This window comes from Lissotriton helveticus, chromosome 2_1 (genome assembly GCF_964261635.1).
Source record: "Lissotriton helveticus chromosome 2_1, aLisHel1.1, whole genome shotgun sequence".
NCBI classification, from domain to species: Eukaryota; Metazoa; Chordata; class Amphibia; order Caudata; family Salamandridae; genus Lissotriton; species Lissotriton helveticus.
The window spans coordinates 1,055,746,556-1,055,754,083 of NC_136059.1; positions in this window are offsets into that span (position 1 = coordinate 1,055,746,556).

Here is a 7,528-nt window from a genome sequence, read left to right on the forward strand (position 1 = left end):
AAGAAGCCTTAAAAAGGTTAGAAAGGCAATTTGATGAAGAAAACAACATTATGGTCGCAAGGCACAAGTTTGCTTTAAGGAAACAACAAGAAGGAGAGACAGTAGATGAATATATTGCATGTTTAAGAATTCTTGCTGTAGAATGTGAATATGATGAAATGACAGATCTGTACATAAGAGATCAAATTGTTTTCTATTGTTATTCGAAAAAGGTGCAAGAGAGGTTGTTGGCATGCAAAAGGCCAACCTTGCAAGAAGTTATAGATATCGCTAGGGGTATCGAGAGATCGCTAATATCTACTAAAGAATTGTCTCTTGCAGGAAATAACACTAATGTATTTTACTTACAGGATAAAAGGAAGGGTGATGGTAAAACATATGAGAAAAATTGGGGTGAAAGGAAAGTAGGAGGTAAGCAATTAAGCTGTTTCAGGTGTGGATCGAATGAGCACTTAGCTGATTATAAGAATTGTCCTGCATTTGGTAAGAAATGTGTAAAATGTAAAAAATATGGTCATTATTCTACCTTATGTAAAACTAAAAGAGTGAATAATAGCATGAATATAAACGCTGTAGGAAATTTTGATGAAGAAATGTGTGCAAATATAATCCTGTATGTCGAGATGGAAGATGGTAAAATAAAGGGTCCTATTGGGGATGTTAAAATTGGGGAGGTCGAGCTTAAGTTCACTGCAGATTCTGGGGCACCTATAACAACCATCTCTGATGTTCTTTTTGATGAAAAATGGCAGAATGTTGAGCTCATAGAATCGGATGTTAACCCCAAAGCCTTCGGCGAAAAGGATATAAATATGTTGGGATATTTCAATGACACAGTTAGTTTCAGAGGAAGAATTATTGATACCAAAATCTACGTGGCAGAAAAAGGGAGAATATTGGTGGGATGGAGAGATCTAGCCCGTTTAGGTGTTATTTTGGTGCCTGGAGCTAAAGACCCAGTTATCTTGAGAGAGGAATGGGTGAATAGTATGAGCTTAGAGGAAGATAAAGTAGATTTAGTAGCTACTCTTGATAAACATAAAGAGGTGTTCAAAAATGAAATTGGTTGTGTCAAAGGTTTTAAACATGACATTAAATTGAAAGAAGGTGCCATACCATGCAAGCATAAAGTAAGAACCATTCCTTTGTCTATCAAGGATGATTTGAAGGAGGTACTAGGAAAATTGTTAAAAGATGGAGTAATTGAGGAAGCAGATGAATCTGAATGGATTTCTGCTATTGTTGTTTCAAAGAAAAAGAAAACTGGGGACATCAGGTTGTGTGTGGACCTGAGGTCGCTAAACAGAAACATAATTGTGAACTGTCATCCCCTACCTAAAATTCAAGACATACTTCAGTCAGTAACAGGTTCAAAGTTTTTCTCATTAATAGACTTAAAAGCTGCATACCATCAGGTTTGTCTATCTGAAAGGTCTAAACAACTAACAACGTTCATTACACCATTTGGCGCATTTAGGTACATGCGACTACCATTCGGTTTGGCTTCCTCTTCTGGTGTCTTTCAAAAACGTATGGACATCCTGTTCGGGGAAATGAAAGGTGTGGAAGCCTTTCAGGATGACATTCTTTTGCATTCAGAGACGGAACAAGACCACTTAAAATTAATTGATAAGGTGTTGGATGTTCTAAAAAAAAAAGGCATGACTGTCTCAAAGGACAAATGCAGATTTATGACAAGTAAGATTGAATATCTGGGACATGTCTTGACAGCAGACGGTATCTTGCCTAAAGATGATTTTGTACTTGCCATAAGGGGGGCCCCAGAACCTAAAGACAAGGAAACCCTTAAGTCATTTCTTGGCCTCAGTGAATATTATGCAAAGTTCATGCAAAAGTATGCTGAAAAGGTGGAACCTCTCAGAAGGCTATTAAGAAAAAATGTGGTATTTAAATGGACGAATGAGCAGGAACAAGCATTCAAAACTGTCAAAGAGTAAATAGCAAATGCACCTGCGCTGAAACCCTATGACCCACAATTGGAAAATATAATAACTGTGGATGCAAGTGCCGAAGGAATTGGTGCTGTGTTTTGTCAGAAACAGGGAAATGTGGAAAACACAATTGCCTTCATCTCTAGAAGGCTAAATGAGACAGAAGTCAATTACAGTACTATTGAACGTGAAACTTTAGCGTGTGTATGGGCTGTGCACAAACTCAAGGATTATTTATGGGGAAAAAGTTTCACTTTAGTGACTGACCATAAACCATTAATATATATGATGGACGGCAAAGGTCGAGGCAATGGAAATGCAAGCTCTAGACTGATAAGGTTGATGTCAAAGCTTCAAGAATTTAATTTCAAGATAGAGCACATAAAAGGCGGCAAAAACTGTAGAGCAGATCGCTTATCACGTTTGCCTATACATGATCAAAACGAAGAAAAATCAAGATGACACTGAATGTGTGGTGGCGCTCATTGATGCCACAATAATGTGTGAAGGGTCGATAACAGATAAGGAATGGCAGGAGGGCACGGCAAAGGACGCTGTCCTCACTACAGTTAACACATATGTGCCATCTAAATGGCCACCTGTAAGGAACTTGCCAAATGAACTGAGAAATTACCAGCAGGTGAGTGATGAACTAACGTTGGAAAATGGTTTCTTAAAAAGGGGCGAAGTCTTTGTATCGCCATATGAACTCAGACAAAAAATTATTAAGCTTGCTCACAGAGGACATCCTGGTATCACCGCCACAAAGAACATTCTAAGGGTACATTATTGGTGGCCAGGTGTTGACAGTGAAGTAAGAAACTATGTTGATAAATGTGAGCAATGTTTAAAATCTGATAAGCATTGGAGGATTGAGAAGAATGAACTGCAAATTGTAGAAATCCCGGATGGACCTTGGGCGAAAATTGCGATTGACTTTGCAGGACCGTTTAATTTATTGCCTAATGAATGCAAATACTTGATAGTACTTACAGACTATTACTCAAAGTGGGTTTGTTATAAATTTGTGGATGTGGTTACAACAGAAAAGGTCATACATTTCTTGAAGAAAGTCTTTGACAAGGAGGGTCAACCTAAGGTCTTAGTGTCTGACAATGGATCGCAATTGGTTTCACGTGCAATGAACGAATTTTTAGAAAACTCAGGTATTTCACAGGAAAAAACGCCACTGTACAGTCCTAAAAGCAACGGCCAAGTTGAAAGACTGAACAGGTTCTTCAAAGAAGGTATTCAAATGGCCATTGCAGACAAAATGGATGTGAAAGAATTCGTAAGGGTGAAAATAAATGCATACAACAATACGCCTAAAGAAGCCACTAAGCATACTCCATTTTTTTTGATGAGAGGAAGAACTTGTAACAACATCATAACGCCTAAAATAGGTGGATGGAGAGGTACAGTTATCAATTCTAGAGAAATTTGTGATAAAGAGCTCAAAGTAAAAGAGAATATTGAGAAACAACAGATGAAAGCCAAAGCATACTCAGATATGGTAAACAGGGTGAAAGACAAATGTGTGACACAGGGAGATTGGGTTTTGGTGAAGAAGCCTGGTTTGGTAAGTAAGGGAGAGTCAAGGTTCAGTAAACCCATGAAGATTGGTAAGGCATCTGGTGGTGCTGTGTACATAGAAGGAGAAGGATGGCGTAGTAAAGACGATGTGGTAATGTTGAAACATGGACAAGAGAAGATAATTATGAAAAATGTTGAAAGGGAAGAAGGGAACCTTAATGAAAGTGTGCTTGAATGGGATGATATATCTGAAAGTCAAAACCAATCGCATGCTGATGCCAGCCCCAGATATTTTTCACAGTCAGTAGGAAGTTCAAGGAGTTTCATTTGTGAAAATGGGGACACTGTTCTAAACCAAGAGGACTCTGTGGTATGTCCCAGTAAAAAAGGAACAGGGTTCCCCGCCACACACATGGGAGACGACGTACTGGAACCAGAAAAGGGTTTGACCTCTAGAGGGGGTAGAGCTGTCAACCTGCCCAAAAGATTTAAAGACTATGTGATGGAGTAGCATTACTGTTTTGTTTCTCTTTTGGGAAAAAGGGAGATGTTGTACATGTATAAATCTTATTATCGTGCGGGTGGTTATCTGCATAGTATGTTTTCCCTCTCCATGAATTGACATCACTCGGTGTCATCATGGAACGTTCATTATCTATTTATATGACGTCACATTAACTGTCAGTTAGATGACAGCTGACTCCCATGTTGACTGATGTTATCTTTTCCGCTCCCTGTGGGCCCTTATGTTATGGATTAAAGCACAATTGACAACAACCCTTTTGATTGTCATATATTTCCACACTACAGTGTCACAGATCATTTCCAGTATTATTAATGACCTGCTGCTGTTACAATATTGAAAACACACATCACTATACTTGAATATTAAATGTAAATACATTTAGCATTTGGAGGGGTGTCTCTGTGCACTGTGAGTGATCTGGACAAAGAGGGCATGAAAACACTGAAACTGGATTATTAATTCAAAATTGTCCCGAACAGGGGCCCCCAAAATATTTTTGTCCCAGGGCCCCCAAAATCCTTAGGGAAACTCGCATATATGAGTCAGTCAAGGACTATGGAGGGAGAGGAGAGACTGATGCGGTCTAGGAATTTTGAACGTTTTTTTTATTTAAGGGCTCTGGCAAGAAATGAGGGTGTCAGAGCAGTTTACATCAGTACTTGTTCATAACAGATAGCTAATATAATCAATTTAAGTACAATGAGGTAGAAGTGGTTTATGTAGAGAGCCACCCGTCATCTTCTGTACTTGAATTCACCCCAGACACCCCTTGCGACCGGGCTCGGTCCAAGGGTATAAATAAAGGAGCCAGGGTTGCACACGACCACTGGCTAAAGAGAGACCGACATGTCTTGCGTGAGCTTCTTTTGTGGTGCGTAGCACAGGCCTTCACTGCTGGGCCTTGCTTGCTACACTGGCGACAAAGGGTGACAAACTCATGCCCTCCCGCCGATAGCCTCGCTCACCTCATAAGCTGAGCAGCGAGCCTGCCACTCGTACCACAAGACAAGTGTGGGGACATCCTGGTGGGTATTATTTTTGATGGCTAAAAAAATAATCCCCTCCGCTCTCTACCGCGTATCCCGCTGTGGCAGCTCAGCATCAGCTGTGGCAGTGCAGCGTGAGCATACTGAAGTCAGCCTAGCCCGCAGCGATGATCAAAAGAGATTGTGGAGCTTGGACGCACTCCGACGTCTGCGAGCGGGCTAATCCAGCAGAGAGGCCCGCAGAAGAAAAAACAAAACATAGCGGGCGTGGTTTCCTGCCTGCCTCCTCATCATGTATAAGCAAGACGTGCACCGAGGGAAGAGGAGTGAGTGCCCTGCCCTGCAGAGATACAGCGAGGGGAAAAGGTCACATAGGGAGCCTGAAAAGAGGTATTTCAAAGTACATTCCTCCCCTTCCACACAGAACGGCCTAAAGTCTTGTTTCAGGAGCTGAATACCCAGCAAGAGCATCTTACAAGCCTGCAAGCGGTCACCTGCACACTACTGCCTGAAGCACAACGTGGAGGCGAGCACACCCATAACCACTAAAAGAGGAAAGGAGAGCCAAACACAAGCACAAAGAAGGTGAGTTGCAGTCTGCGAAAATAATAGTGCCACAACAGCACCCGACTCACCTCCAGCAGCACTACCTCAACAACACACAGGGGCCACCATCTACTCACAATGGGAGATCCACCGTTGCCACAAGTATCAGCGCAGGCACCACCAGCACCATTCTCACAGGCATCAGTGATGCCCATAGCCCCCTTCAGCCAGCTTGCCAACTCCGCCACGACCGCGCCCAGGTGGAAACTCTGGTTGGGTCGCCTCAATCATTACTTCCGGGGGACCAGAGAGACTGATGGTGCAGTAAAGCGCTCCCCGCTAATGCACTTTGGGGGCAATGAGCTATACGAGCTGTTCGAGACACCGTCAGACACGGGGGAGGATCATGACTACGACCCAGCGGTCGGTGCCCTCTAAAGTCATTTCAACCCCAAATGAACCCAGACTTTGCTGGGTCAAACTGCATCAGGCCCGGCAAATGGAGGTGGAGATGGTAGACATGTTCTACGGGAGGCTGAGAAAGCTTGCCCGTACATGCATTTTTACCGATCAGTCGGAGGAGATCCGTGCACAGATCATTCAGGTGTGCAAGTCTGTTGCGTTGAGAAGTCTGATACTCCGCAAACCAGGCATATCCTGTGACAAGATCCTTGTCCTGGCACTCTCCCACAAGCTGGCGGACAGCCGGGCAGATGAGATGGAGGCTCTCAGTAGCTCAGTAGTTCTCAGTAGCTCAGCTACTCCAGCTCTGAAACCTGTCCACATTAAAGAGGAATCTGTGTAGGTGATACAATGACACCCTGGACCTACACACATGCGAAACCCCCCCAGCCGGCCCGCAGGGAAATGCGGATACTGCGGTTCTGACCACAGGGCGCCAGACCTATGCCCAGCCAGAGGGCAGACCTGATCCAAGTGCGGCAAGGCCAACCACTGTGCCAGCGTCTGCATCGAGAGGTGGAGGGCAAACTCGAGGCCGCGCACCAAGAGGCCGCACCACGACCATAAGACATCTGATGCTTGAAGACCCCACCCACACAGAAGAGCAATGAGGACAAGGAGTGGCAGCCCAGTAAGAGGACGAAGACAACGTCTTCGTCATTTCTTTTGCTGGGGGGTTTGGCCAAAAGAAACGCCCCCCTCCAATGTGCCATGTGCAGGTCAACAGCACCACCGTTCACGCACTGATCGACACAGGTGCTCAGTGAATGTGATGGACTCTGATCAGTATAAAAAAACTATCACCTCAACCACCCCTCACACCCAGCTCAGCCAAGATGTACACTTTATGGAGGCACAACGCCTATGCCGCTTCTGGGAGTAATCGAAGTCGACGTTTCCAGTACAACACATTCCATTCAGACAAGGTATAGCTCACCAAGTAAAGCTCCACATAGACAAGGCAGTCAAGCCAACAGCGTTCAGTCACAGACGCATCCCATTTCATCTTCGGCCCCTCGTGGAGAAAGAGCTACAAGGCCCTGAGAGCCAGGGTGTCATTGAGAAGGTGTCGGGGCCTACCCCATGGGTATCCCCGCTGGTGATAGCCCCAAACCCCAAGCAGCAGGGAGCCATCCCGCTATGTGGAGACATGAGGCTCCCCAACCAGGCCATTCAGAGAGAAAGGCACGTGATCCCGATGATGGACGACATTGTAGCCGATTTAAACAGCGCCCAGTGGTTCTCCAAACTGGATTTGAAGTTGGGGTACCATCAGCTGAAGCAGGCGCCGGAAAGTCATTACATAACGACCTTTACAACACATGTGGGCCTCCGGCGATACACTTGGCTCAGCTTTGGGGGATCTTCTGCCACCGGGGTGTTCCAAAATGCCATCAAAGAGACCCTCTCGGGCCTGGTGGCGTGATCAATCTCAGTGATGACATTTTGATATACTCTCAGAACCTGGAAGAACACCACGCCTGGCTACGAGCCACGCTGCAGCGTCTGGCTGACTGCTGCCT